The following is a 15,412-nucleotide window of genomic DNA, read 5'->3' on the forward strand; positions in this document are numbered from 1 at the left end:
GAAAATTGATTTCCCTTTAGCCCTTCAGAGTGAAATAGGCATCAGTGAATGAATCCAATGGAGTATATTTCAGTGTTAACATTAGGGATTTCCTTGCTTTATAAAGTCTTCTTATTTTTATTCTAGAACAACAGGACTTGACAACAGGAATAAACTCGATTTACTGGATGATAATAATCCAAAGTACTTTGGCTTATTTGACATAGGGTATTGTAACTGAGCCAGAAAGACTCCATTTACCAGGGACGTCTGGTGCGTGGTTGCCTTTCATTCGTCTCATTCTCACAGACGCCACATTTGAGGAAGCAGCATCCAAGCACTGAGAGTCAGCAGACACCTGTCTCTTCACCTCTGCTGCACCAGGAGACCTTGCATTCACATATTCTCCTCTTAGCCTCTGCTGCACCAAGAGACCTTGCATTCACATGTTCTCCTCTTCACCTCTGCTGCACCAGGAGACCTTGCACTCACATATTCTCCTCTTCCCTATCACCCTCACAGCGCTGCTAAGGGTACGGTGAGACCCCAGCCAGGACTGCGCTCCCTCGGTGACGCACAGCCTCCTGCGCTACTGACTGGGTGTCAGGAGAAAACCGTCAACAGAGCAGAGCCAGACTCAGGTGAAAATCTGGCATCCAAATGTGTTTGACATTCATTCCTTCTTCTTGTTTTATTTATTTATTTATTTATTAACATTTTATTTATTTATTAATGAGAAATATAGGAGAGAGAAAGAACCAGATATCCTCTGGTACATGTGCTGCCAGGGATTGAACTCGAGACCTCATGCCTGAGAGTCTAGTGCGTTAGCCACTGCGCCACCTCCCGGACCACCTTCTTGTTTTATTTTGAAAGAATATTTTTATTTATTTACTTATTATTGAATAAATAGAGAGAAATTGAGAAGAGAGGAGGATGCAGAGAAGGAGAGAGACAGAGAGACACCTGCAGCCCTGCTTCACCACTCATGAAGCTTTCCCCCTGCAGGTGGGGGGCCAGGGGCTTGAACCCGGGTCCTTGTGCCCTGTAATGTGTGCGCTTAACCTGGTGCGCTACTACCTCCTTATTTTTTATAAGCTCAGAGGTAATGATAAGCTCAGAGGTAATGTCATATTGTCACGTGGTAACAGGGGCAGTGTCACATGAAAACAGCCAGAAGGGCTGCACAGAAGCCCAAAACTGTGTGAGTCAGCGAGGAAGCAGTTACTCTTGTTGGGAGCAGCCCCTGCCCACCATAGAAAGATTTCCCAGAGTTGCTTGTTCTCAGTGATCAGCACAAGTGTGTGCGTTCAGATCTCGGTGACTGACATCTGCTGACAAATGTGGTGGCATTGAGAGAGCAGGTCAAGCATCTCAGGGACCCACTCTGATCAGACAGATGGCATCCTGTCACTAACTGCCATGCTGGGACTTCTAGCAGAACTATTTCCCCCCTTTTTTTATTAGTGATTTAATAATGACCAACAAGATTGTAGGATAAGAGGGGTACAATTCCCACTACCAAAGCTCTGTATCCCATCCCTCCTCTGATAGCTTTCCCATTCTTTAACCCTTTAGGAGTATGGACACAAAGCCATTGTGGGATGCAGAAGGTGGAAGGCTTCTGTAATTGCTTCTCCGCTGAACATGGGCGTTGACTGGTCCATCCATACTCCCAGCCTGTCTCTGAAAAGAGTTTTCTAAAAGATATCCAGATGGCTCACAGACATATAGAGAAACACCCTAGTCCACTTGTCACTAGGGAAATTCAAAGTATAGTTGTACTGAGATTCCATCTCATGCCTGTGAGCATGACCCACTTCAACAGAACAGGACCTAACAGGTATTGTAGAGGTTGTGGAGGAAAAGGCTGTGCTCCACTGTTGGTGTGCAAAGTGGTGCAGCCCGTGTGAGAAACAAGATGGAGAGTCTTAAATGGGAGTGCCTTAAGATCCGGCAATGACACCTGAAGGACATGAAAACACTCGTCCAAAGGGACACAGGCATCTCTGCGATCATAGCAGATGTATTCGCAGCAGCCAGTGATCGGAAGCAGCCTAAATGCCCATCCACAGATGACTGAGTGAGGAAGTGATAGGATATATATTCAATGGAATACTATTCTGAGGCTATATAGAAATTGCATCCTTTGAGACAAAATGGATGGAACTGGAGGTGATCACGCTGAGGGAAATAAAGTGGTGAAGGACAACTATCAGATGGGTTCACTCAGAGGTGGAATCTAGATCATCAAAGCTTGTGAGTTTGCATAAAGCAAGCAAGCTAACAAACAAAGCAAAACACCAAACTGCCTCCCACAGTTTGTGAGAACCATGGTCGTTATCACAGAAGTGGAGGGGCACAGAACCTGGGTGGTGGGTGAGCCATACCCTTGAAGTCTTTTCATTATTACTATTTATTAGTATATAGAAATAGAGAGAAATTGAGAGGGGAGAGAGAGATAGAGAGGGAGACAGAGAGAAACCTGCAGTACAAATTCACCACCTGTGAAGCTTTCCCTCTGCAGGTGGGGACCAGAGGCTTGAACCCCAGTCCGTGCACACTTCAATATGAACACTTAATCAGGAGTGCCACTGCTTGGCCCCTACTCTTGAAGTCTTACAACTGTGAAAACCATGAGTAAATAAATCAATTATAAAAATACTGTGCCAGGGTCAGTGGCATTGTGCATGTGTGAGTCCTTGGTGCCACACATCTGTAAGCAAACAAACTGATAAAGAAATATAGAATAACTTCCCTCTGCCCCAGCCCCGATGGACCATGGCTTGAGACCCCTTCTGGGTTGTGAAGCAGAATTCAATTTCTTGAGTCTGTTTACAGACTGGTTATTTCTCCCTCAACACATCTCCTGTCTGGGAGTTTTTAAAATTTGCCCCCCAAAACATTTAATCACCCAAGCTTCCAAGCAGATATTCTAGGAGCTTCCATGGTATTGAGGAAACCGAGCTGGGGCTATCTCCCAGAGTAGGGAAGACAACAGGGTGTGACCCCAGATTCCGAGTCTCAGTTTTAATCCAACAAGAAGCATTTTCATCTGTTCTTTGGGTACTGAATTCAAGTCATTTTGAAGGAAAAAATGCTTTAAAAACAGCTGTCTCCAGCCCCATCTAGAAGCTGAAATGTTCAGAAGAAGGGAGATTTGCCTTACATCAGTGGCCAAGAAGAATGAAATCTGGCTCATCTGTCTCAATACAGTTGGCAGATTTCAAAATTTCCATCTTCATTTCAGATTCAAGATTCTCCAGTTAAGCTTCCCAATGCTTTTCTGCAAGAACATGTAAATTCATGCTGTGAGTTGACGGGAAAGAATTCAGTAAGGATCCATATTGTTTTAATTCATTTGCAACCAACAAATCCTTGTAATTACCAAGTTACTTTGTTTCCTTAAGCACAGAGCCTACGGGAACCAACCCAAACGAAATTCTCCAATTTAGAGTCCATCTCGGCATCTGTGTAATTTATTCCAGGCACAGATCAGAGGCTGAGTGTTCCAATAAGGATCGATTGGTAGTGACTGGCTGAGAGAGATCCTGAGTCCACCACTGGTCACAGAGATAATATGGCAGCGATTAGCAACATCTGCTAAGGGTGTGGGGATCTCATGGATAGAACAGACTTGTTGGGTCATCACTGGCCTGGACCTATCCAGACCTTCCTGAAGTGGATTGATTACAAGTTATCTTGGTATTTATCTCTTTCTCAATGACAGGATGAGTTTTCTAATTTGAGGATGGTGACTGAAATGTCTAGAAAATTTCTTTAGATCAAGGTATGCTGGGCTAGCATGGGGGTGCCTCTTCCTGGGTGTGTACTCTCTGGGTTGGAGAGAACTCAACCAGAGCCAGCCTGGGCTGCTACTCACTTAGTGACATGAAGGAGATGACTCAGGAACCAAACACGTGGCGTGAGGCAATGCAATATCTTTATTGATTAGATAGTCAAAGCTTTTAAAGGGTAGACCCATAAGTGGCAAGTCAGAAATGGAAGTGGCTAGGAAAGGGGCGGAGAAAGGCAAAATGGAGCTGGAAAGGTAGGAACTTCCTTAGCAGCTGTTGCAAGGGTTTTAACTGGTAGGATTAATCAATATCCTGAAGGAATGGAAGGTCTTGAGGGTAGAAAGAAGATAGATCAAAGGAATGGAATGGGTGGGGAATCTTTCAGGTAAAACAATGAATATATATATATATATATATATATATATATATATATATATGCCATAGTATCAGGAATGCAGGATGCTTTGTGAGCCCTTCCAAGCTCAACCACATCTGCATAATTTCCCAACAAAGGTAGGGGCTAATTATATCAGCATGAAGGAACTGAGGTGGGTTTCAAACAAGTCCCATGAAGGTGAATCTCAGTGAACGAGGTAGTTTATCTCCAAAGGGACATCAGAGTGAACAGACATCTACTCTAAGGATAAACATATTTCCAGCAGTGATTTCAAATGAAGATAGTCTAGGGCCAGGGAGGTGTCCCTGGTTGAGTACACATTACATGTACAAGGACCTGGGTTCCAGCCCCCAGTCCCATTCGCAGAGGAAAAGCTTTGTGAGCAGTGAAGCAGTGCTGCAGGTCTCTCTCTCTCTCTATCTCTCCCCCTTTTCTCTTGATTTCTCTGTCTCTATAAAATACTTATATTAAAAAAACAAAGACAGTCTAAATTCCACTCTACCAAGGCTTTCTCATCAAGCCCATTTAAGTTGACACATGACTGCCCAGAACATTTTTGTCTGTAGGATGTCAAAGAGATGAGATCTAAACAAAGTTAAATGATTTTTGTTATCTTGTTGTCCTTGGTCGCTGAGTTCATAAGAAATGAGAGAGCAGATGGTGATTAGGAGATGGACTTGATCCCAGGGGACCCAGTTCTGGTGTGTGTGGGGATGCTTAGAGCATTGTGGGGCTGGGATGCCCTTTTTCCTGATGCTACTGAGTGAACCATCACTACAAGTAGTATTCTGCCAGAAATTGAGAGGGAAGGGAGTGATAGAGGGAGAGAGACAGAGAGATACCCGCAACACTGCTTCACCACTCAAAAAGCTTTCCCCCTGAAGGTGGGGGGACTGGGGGCATGAAACCAGATCCTTGCACATTGTAACATGTGCACTCAACCAGGTGTGCCACCACCTGGCCCCACTGACTATTATTTCTGTATCTGTCTCTACATATTTGCCCATCTTTCTGCGGTCCTGTCTTCTCTTCCTAAGTCATACCTACACACATTACTTTGGAATGCCCTTCCTTTTTTTTTTTTTTCTCTCCTCTGAGTTTTGCTGGAACTGGAGTTTAGAGTCTTCTAGTCATCTTCCCCTAACATTTCTCTTCCTCTGGGGATATGGACCAAAATTCTTTTTTGGGGTTGCAGAAGGTGGGAGTTCTATCTCTTGTAATTGCTTCTCCACTGAACATGAACATTGGCAGGTGGATCCATACCCCCAGCCTGTTTCTGTCTTTCCCTAGTGGGGTAGGGCTCTGGAGATGTGAGGTTCTGAGACACATTATTGAGGTCATCAGCCCAGGGAAGTCAGGATGGAATCATAGTAGCATCTGCAACTTGGTGGCTCAGGCAAAAATTACTAAAATCATCAACCCCTAGAAACATACCTAAAACTGACTTCCCAGATTCTTTCCGAAGGTCCCTATTCTCATCTGCTCTGTTCCTTTCTGGTTCCTGTTTATTAAACATTTTATCCTCTTTATATCTTACTGCCTTTCAGTCACCAAGTTGCAGGGAAATTTCTTCTAAGAAGCTTTTACCATAAAATTGTTCCTTTGCTCTAAGACAATCTTTCTGGTTGCCTCAAAACCCTTTATTGATTCCTCTGGAGATGGAGGACAACTGGCTGGCAGCTGTTGACACTTGCAAGAGCCACAAGGTCAGTCTCCATGTCACCTCTCTGCCTTCTCTTCCTTAAAGACGTGCTCCCAACTCTGAAGCTTTCTCTCTGCTCTGCTCTCTTACCTCTTCCTCTAGACACTTTTTCTGGAATTCTTTCCTCATTTCCTTCCAAGAGTCAGGAACACAACCAGACTGCCCTAACCCAGCTTTCTAGCCCTAGGAGGTGGGGAGCCAGGGCTTGAATCTGGGAACCTATGCGCTGAACTGACTGAACCACTGCTTGGCCCTTTATTTATTTATTTTTAAAGATTTTATTTACTTATTAATGAGAAACATAGGAGGAGAGAGAAAGGGTCAGACATCACTCTGGTACATGTGCTGCCGGGGACTGAACGCAGGACCTTATGTTTAAGAGTCCTACGCTTTATCCACTGTGCCACCACCCAGACCACTTATTTATTTATTCCCTTTTGTTGCCCTTGTTTTATTGTTGTAGTTATTGTTGTTGTTGGATAGGAGAGAGAGAAATGGAGAGAGGAGGGGAAGACAGAGAGGGGGAGAGAAAGACAGACACCTACAGACCTGTTTCACTGCTTGAAGGTGGGAAGCCAGGGGCTTGAACTGGGATCTTTATGCCGGTCCTTGCGCTTTGCGACATGTGTGCTTAACCCACTGCGCTACCGCCCGACTCCCTTATTTATTTTTATGAGTGACCAAGACACCAGAGAATGACTCAGCTCTGGTATATGTGATCAAACCCAGGACCTTAGGCACACAAGTACTGTGCTCCAATGCCCAGACAGCCTCTTGATCTAATCAGAATTTACTTCTCAGTCCAACAGAGAAGAGAAACTTTGGAGCTATAGGGTTTCAGGTTTCTCCTTGCACTGCCCCCTTGGGCCAGGGGGAGTCCTGGAGTCTGTCCAGAGCAGAAGGCAGAAGCCTTTGGTGGCCCCACACATTTGTGTAACTTGATGCATTTCATTAGCAAAGTGCCTTGCATGTTCTCAAAGAAGTGAAAATTAGCAGTTCATTTTACTTTGCATTCGGCAACAGGCTTTGATTATCTGAAATATGAGGAAGCTCATGTAAAGCAGCGTGCTTGATGATTCTCTTCTAAAAATAGGTCTTTCTGCCTTAGTGGCAGCTCTGCATGGCCAGATGTGTGACCGGAGCAGCTTGGGCCACGTGCCCTCTCGCAGTGTATGTGGACATCCTTAAGTAAGCATTGTTAACATGAGTGCCTAGAAATCTTCGCAAGGAGCTCAGGTCTGACCACATGATGTGTCTACAAAGGAGAAGTGAGACAAGGGGGCCAGTTGGTGGTGCACCTGGTTAAGCGCATGTATTACTATGTGCAAGGACCCAGGTTCAAGCCCCTGGTCCCCACTTGCAGGGAGAAGCTTCGTGAGTGGTGAGGCAGGGCTGCAGGTCTCTTTCCATCTCTCTCCCTCTCTGTCTCCCCCATTCTTTTCGGATTCAGGTTGTCTCTATTTTCAATAAATAAAGATAATAAAAATGTTTTTTAAAAAGAAATTATACGAGCAACATTCACACAAGGAGGGTTCTCCAAAAAACATTGTGACTTGGCTTTTCATTGGAAACAGACATAAGTAAACTCATACTTCCTATCGTACCAACACATATTTCACTTCCCTATTTAAGATATTTAAAAAAAAATCATTTTAAAAAAAATGTTCTAGTTGCTAGTAGTAATGTTTAGTAAAACATTTGGAAATGTCCTAGAAGATCTTGGCAGTTTGTGCTGGGTTTTGAGAATAAAAATAGAGATGTTTGCTTTGAACTGGGCAACACTAACAGAAACCAGGGAAGATGGACTCTAGGAATTGAATCTTTCACACACCATGGGCTAATTGTATCAGCCTACTCAGAAGTTACTGAAAATTAGTGAGGGCTTCAGACTGAATTAGATTTCTGAAGAAAATCTAGGAGAAAAAAGTGGTAATTTCTTAAATATTTCACTAAGCTCACAAAACACACACACACACACACACACACACACACACATACACACACACTTTGTAAGTTGGACTGCAGCGAAATTAATAGCTTCTTCTGGAATTAATTAATTAATTAATAGCTTCTTCTAGACCTTGCTAGAGAATTAAAAGGAAAGTCATGTACTGGAGGTCAATAAGTGTTTTTCATATGTCTGGCAAGATGGAACTTTAATAAATATGCAGTGAGCTGTTATCCACAATAACAGCTCAATTCAAAGAAACGGGGCAAAACAGTTTCAGGGTTTGGGGGTATGGACCTGCCAGTGCCCATGTCCAGTGGAGAAGCAATTACAGAAACAAGAAACCCTAACTGTCTGCACCCAAAAGGAATTTTTGTCCATACTCCCAGAAGGGTAAATGGTAGGGAAGTAAACCAGAGGACATTGAACACCCCTTCCACCAGGACCCAAAGCATTTGTCACCAGGAACCTTGTTTTTATAGCATCAAAGAAAGGGAAGAAAACACCAGAGGAAGCTAGGCACGGTTTTTCTTATCTGAGAGAGAAGAGAAAAAAGAGGAAAGTCACCTAGAAGTAGTAATAGATGTAGAGATAATTAGAAATAAAGTGAAGGCAGGACTACTGAAAAAAAAAGGGGAATGTATATATGTATATATATATATATATATATGTAGTTATAGAATCAGTCCATATCTGTGACCTTGGGAGAACCACATCAGTGTCCAGTGCAGGGGATGGGACACAAAACTCTGGTGGTGGGAACTGTATGTATCTTACAGTTTTGTAAATCAACATTAAAGCATTAGTAAAAAGAGAACAAACAGAGAAATAGTTTTAGACACTCCACCAAAGATGATACCTGATGGTAAAGAAGCATATGAGAAAGGTTGCCACCATTACACACCAGGGAAACGCACATCAAAATCATGAAATGTCACTCCACACCTGTAAGAATGACTAAACTCTTAAACCATGAACTCCAAGCACTGGTAACAATACAGAGATTCTGAAACTCTTACATCATAGTCATTCAGAATGCAAATGGTGATACCACTTTAGAGAACAGTTGGACGGTTTCTTACAAAGTCAAACAATCACTTCCTCTAGGACAAAGGCTGTACGCATCCGGGGAAACAAAAACATGCATTCATGTAAAATCCTGTATGTAAAAGGCTATACCCATTTTATTTATAATAACCTGAAACTTGAAATGACTCAGATATTCTTTGCCTGGTAAATGCATAGTCAAATGATGGCGTATTTATACAGGGAGAGCACTCAGGACCAAAAATGTCCAGACTCTTGACATACGCAACACATGTTTCATTCACAAATGCTTTGTGCATTGGATCGACCTTCTCGTGGTGCATCCCGTGAGTCCCCATTCATTGGGGAAACTGACGATCCTTCCTAGCCGACTGAATCCACATGGATCCCAGTCACTTTCAAAGCCAGCAACAAGCAGCTCCTGACAGCTTTCAAGCTGACCTGTTGACTGGCTACGGAAGAAGGGCAAACGCTAGAAGAAGAAGAAGAAGAAGAAGAAGGAAGGAAGGAGGATTCAGAAGCCTGTATGGCCACTTTATAAGACTACCTAGGCCTAGAGATCCTCTCCTACTCCCTCCCTCGCATCCCTCAATCACTCAGCCGAACTACACAAAATCTAACTACACTAACTACACAAAGGAAAGTAAGCTATATCTCCTAATCTCTTCTGACAGTATCAGCATTATTGTCAACCCTTGGTAATTTTTAGAAAGAAATAAAAAAGGTATACAATTGGCCAAGAGATATACTGTATATATATGTATATGTATGTATATATATATACATGGCAATGACCACCTTTATTAGAATCATCAAACAAGTAATTGCAGTAAAACTTGAGGCTAACTTAGACCCCACTAAAATCCTAGGGATATTTTCCCCCAACTTGAGGCCAGACACCATAGACCAATTTGAATACAACAAATGGCATTCGATGTTTTAACAGATGAGACAATAGCAAGTTTGTCAGATAAAGAAAGGACTACAAAAGCTGTCAAAGGGCAAGAGACTGGCTGACTTAATGGTGACCTCTTTGGCCACTACCAGGCCACCCCACAAGGTGGGGTGAATCCTAGGATTCCCTGGTAGAGATGATGGGCGTAGACCAGACGCCTCTCTCCACCACCAGTGTCACTTCCAACAGGACCCAAATCATAAGCCCCTTCAAGGGCCTCTCCAGGAGGACCTTGCCCTCACTGTAGAGCAGCAGTGGTAGGGACTGTCCAACTCTTCATAGGATGACTAGGTAATTCTACTCTGTCACTTGAGGAAGACTGGTCCTGAAATAAGTATATCCTAGAATGTTCTCAGCTGTGGCCATGGACTGTGAGCTCAGACTGATAAGGACTCAGAGGTTAGTCTTCCGGAGGCGGGACTACGAGCAGCAGCAGCTGTGTTTCTCTCCACTCCTCTCCCAGATCAACTAGGAATACCAAGTAGACCACCTGGGACCAAAACAAGACAGGACTAGAACGACTTCAAGAACCCACCAAATCACCGGTGAGTGCAAACACGTGTGGCTCGTGGACAGAGAGGAGCCTAGGGAGAGATTGAGTGGCTGGTAACAGTCCAGCAGTTTACCAGTTGAGACACCACCTCCAGTCTGTTCCACCAACAAGGGGATGGCTGAAGGGAGGAGAGAATTCCCCTAAGACCTCACCAAGTGCAACTGTGAGTATTGCGACTGACCTCAGAATCTGGAGCAGCAGAAGGGAGGCCCTGTGCTGACACCAAGGAGGCCCTGTGCTGACAGAGAACTAACCAGGAAACTCAGAAGAAGACCTATACCTCAGTGGCCTAGTGGTGGGTCTGGGAGAGTCTCTTTGCATAACCACTGGATTATCTCTGCCCCACCCTGCTTGATCTCTTGGTCAGGAGTCAGTGATTAAGCTAAGAAGCCTACTTAAAGTTTAAAAGCCCTCAGGCTCTCATAGCCTACAGGGAAGAAAAAGAAAAAAGAGGCTCTTAAGCCACTGAGCTCCAAATCATGAATTTAAATACTATTGAAACAACTGTTAACTTCCACAACTGTGAACCCTTTAATTACTTAGACATAAGTCAATCCAGGCAAGAGTGATCAGTAATTTGAAAAGTACTGAGAGAGGGACCTCATAGCATACTATATAGAATGGTTAAACCAACAAGAAGAAATATTGGAGAAATGAACAAGGACAAGAGTCCAGCTAAAAGGACTCAGAGGTTATACAGGCTCCTGTGTTAAATATGAATAAACTTGGGCTCTGGATTTAAATATGAATAAACTTGGGCTCTGGATCAGATTGATGTGTTAAATAGTTAACTGTATTTATATATATTCTTCAAGTTTGGGAGCTATTCTCTACCCTAATCCTCCTTTCTAGCCCCAGCCTCAACTCTGACACCATCTTCACAGACAATATTTTTTTAGCCCACTCCTGTGTTAACTATGAGGCTCAGGCAAAAATCACTAAAATGATGATTTGCTCTACAGCAAATGTCTGTGGCAAAAGAGAAAATGACAAGTGTCAGTGAGGATGTGGAGAAAGAAGGTATCTGTTACACTGCTGGTGGGAATGCAAACTATTGGGAGTCGCTATGGAAAACAGCACACAGAACTCTCAGAGATAAAAATGAAAATACCGTAGGATCCAGCAATATCACCCCTATGCATTTATCTCAGAGATATGCAAACACTAATTCAAAGGGACACATGCATCCCATGCTCACAAATGCATTATCCACAACAGCCAAAATGTGGCAGCAACAAAAACGTCAATCAACTGATGACTGGATAAAGAAGTACTATTCTGAAATAAATAAATAAAGACGTTGTGTTCTTTGGGACAAATGGATGAAACTGGAGGCGATTCTGCGTAGTGAAGTAAGTAAGGAGGTGAAAAATAATTACCAGTTGGTTTCACTCATGTGTGGGATACAGATAATTGAAACAAAACATCTTGCAAAGAAAAAAAGTAACCAACTGACTAAGACTTTGTGAGAATTATGAAACTTACCAGTGGGGGTGGGGTAGGGTGATGGTGGGGCCAGGGTATAAAATTTTAATGGTGGGTATATTATGGCCTTAGACCCCATTGTTTTATAATCTTATAAATAACTATTAAATCACGAATAAGACCTTATTTACAAAATGTCTGTGGCTCATAATATATCGACCTAATTATATACTTGAAATTTTGCCAAGACACTAGAGCTTATGTTAAGTGTTCATAATAGGCGCACATGCACGCGCACACACACATGCGCGCGTGCGCACGCACACACACACGCACACACACGCGCACACTCACACACACACGTGCACACACACTCACACACACGCACACACACACACACACACACGCACACATGCATACACACACACTCACACACACGCGCGCGCACACACACATACACACACAATGAGAGGAAAGACTGTCTACGGCTTAGATTGTGCTGATGGCTTCATGAATGGTTTTATCTCCAAATTCACCAATTTGTAACCACTGATTACAGCTTTTGTTGGTTAACCATACCTCAAATAAAATGGCTTTAAGAAGGGATGAGTCAGCGCTTGTCAGGTCTCTGATACTTGGTGAGGACTCGTTAAATGAGTTATTATGAGGACAGATGAGGCAATGCTTTTTGCTACAACATGAATAGAACTGGAGGGGGTCATGCTAAGTGACAGAAGCCGGAGAGAGGACTCAGGTGGAATTAAAGGAAGAGAGAAAGGAAGAAAGAGAGAGAGAGAGAGAGAGAGAGAGAGAAAGAGGAAGCAAGAAAGGGGAAACGGGGGGAACATTAACAAATCCTTGCTCTGCAGTGACAGATTTGAGGTCTCTAAAGTGTTGGGGGTTGGTGGATTCAAGTAGGTTGGGGTCTAATGTTGGGGTCAAGTAGGTTGGGGTCTCCATTGGAGGGAGAGGACCCTTTGGAGGCGGGGGGGGGTGCAATACTGCATATGTTGGGGAAGCTGCACATTTCTCCCCTGAGAGACCAAAAATCTTTCTCCACAAAAGTAAATTTAAAATGTAAAATAAAATTTGGCTGTTACAGATGGATTAATATTAGTTACCTTATATGAACTGTGAACCAGGAGACATGATATTTTTCCAACTCAGTCATAACTCATCAGCTCAGAAATATCCTGATTCCTGAGAAATCCCTGAATTTTTACCAAGAAAACCTTCTGTGCTGGTCAACAATTTCTGTACCTCTCAGACCACCATTTGTTTCTCATTATCTAGAGAATTCCCAGTGGAGGAAGAGTTTTCCAATTCCGCATCAGAAACCAGGACACAGCCCTGGTCACCAAATAAATATTTCCTATACAAAGACAAGGAGACCCAGAAATGTTTTCAGTGGAGTTTAGAGAGTCTCGGGCAGCTGTGCTTCACACGGAAGTAGAACAAGAGAGATGATAGCTCTCAGGAAACAAACAAAAAAAAAATGTCCACTTGGGGGGGGGAATCCAAAAAATTTTTTGATTAAAAAACAATAATTTTTGAGTCAACTGTGAACTCCGACCCTGTACTTCTCAATCACTCTGGCACGTACTGCCGTTGAAAGCTGGTTGAGTTAGAGACGAATGGATGTGTGTCCTTGTTTTCGAGCTATGCCAGATGGTGCTGGGTCTTGCTCACTCACTCATCATGCTCTTAGCTGGACATGTCAGTGTCCACAAAATGCTCTGAGCAGACAATGGCAGGGAGCCCCATCAGTCACTCGCTCCTGGATGCATCTCAGACTCAAAAGCTGAAGTCACACTGGCTTATACCACTGCGGGTCTCAGGGGGAGAGCCTTGTCAATCAGCATCTGTATTTCTTCACCACAAGCCTAGTTTCCATAAGGATGTGCAATGGATCCATTTTACTCAATGCTTTTTCATCCACTCCCCTCACCCTCTACTTGCCTTCTGGCAACCACCACTTTGACCTTAAGGCCTTAGAGCTTCTTTTTCTTTGTTTTGTGTGTTCTTCAGTTTCATTTCTTTCTCTCTTCCTTCCTTCCTTCCTTCCTTCCTTCCTTCCTTCTTTCTTTCTTTCTTTCTTTCTTTCTTTCTTTCTTTCTTTCCTTTTGTTGTCCTTGCTGTTTTATTATATTTATTCTTGTTGTTGTCGTTGTTGGATAGGACAGAGAGAAATGGGGGGGGGGAACAGAGAGGGGGAGACAAAGATAAGAAACCTGCAGACCTGCTTCACCGCCTGTGAAGCGACTTCCCTGCAGGTGGGGAGCCGGAGGCTGGAACCTTATGCCAGTCCCTGCACTGCGCCACCTGCACTTAACCCGCCGTGCTACCGCCTGACTCCCCAGTTTCATTTCTTTACTGTATGAAACTGTATGGTGTTCAACTTCCCCGGGGAACTTATTTCACTGAGCACAATGCCCTCTAAAGCCACCTCTGTTGTTGTAAATGACAAAATTGGGTCTTTCTTTTTAATAGCCAAAGTAGTATTCCATTGTAAATGTGACCAATTTCTCTATCCATTCACCTGCTGGTGAGCACCCAAGAGTGTCACCCACTCTTGTCTGTTGTGACATAACTTCACAGAACATGGGGGGCAGGGTCTGGGCAGACATGTCTCCCAAGAGTAGCTGTGGATTTGCTGGGTTTTACTAGAGTGGAGCTAGTTCTCCGTTCACAACTTTTCAGAGCCATCTTTGAATTCCTCTATTTATTGTATCCTGAAACAAATTCATACATTTCCAAAATGTTCATAGAAGTGGTAGTAGGATGGAGTTTACTAGGGCCTTGCAGGGAGGGTGGATGGTCTGTATTCTCTGCTTTCGTGGGGCCAAATGGAGGAATTCTGAGGAAAGCATGTTTCGTGCTCAGGAAGGGAAAGAGCAAGGATGATGCGGTGTTCTCCTGAAGCAGCGGTCTCAGAACTGGCTGCAGAAGGAGCTGGGAGCAGAGTTCCAGCATTAGGGTGGCCAAAGAAAGTCTCCCTCTCAAGTGAATTTGTTCCTAGCTGTGACCATGGAATGCGAGCTCAGACCGACAGGGATGCAGAGGCTACACAGGTTCCTGTGCTAAACCTGGGCTCTAGGTCAGATCCATGGGGTTTACAGTAACGGTATTTATATACTTCCCCCCATATTAGGGAGCCTCTCTCTGCTTCAATCCAACTTTATGGTCCTATTTCCAATTCTGACATCATCTTCCTAGACAATACTTTTAGCCCACCTGCACAGTAGCTGTCCGGCCCAGACAAAAATTAGTAAAGTCATGGGCCCGTAGGAATATATCTAAAATAGACTTCGTAGCTTCTTCCAACAAGAAGACCCCAAATCTCATCTGCTCTACTCTTATTTTTAGGTTCCTAATTATTAAACAGTTTGTTCTGTATTATACATTAATGCTTTTTAGCCACTAATTTGCAGATGCTACGATGATGTCAACCTGACTTCCCTGGGCAGACAACTTCACCAGTGTATCCTGGGACCCCACCTTTCCAGAGCCTTGCCCCACTAGGGAAAGATAGAAACAGGCTAGGAGTATGGACCGACCTGACAACACCCATAAAGAATAAGGAAGCAGGGCCGGGTGGTGGCACCACCC

The sequence above is a fragment of the Erinaceus europaeus genome, chromosome 13 (assembly GCF_950295315.1).
Source record: "Erinaceus europaeus chromosome 13, mEriEur2.1, whole genome shotgun sequence".
Taxonomy (NCBI): domain Eukaryota; kingdom Metazoa; phylum Chordata; class Mammalia; order Eulipotyphla; family Erinaceidae; genus Erinaceus; species Erinaceus europaeus.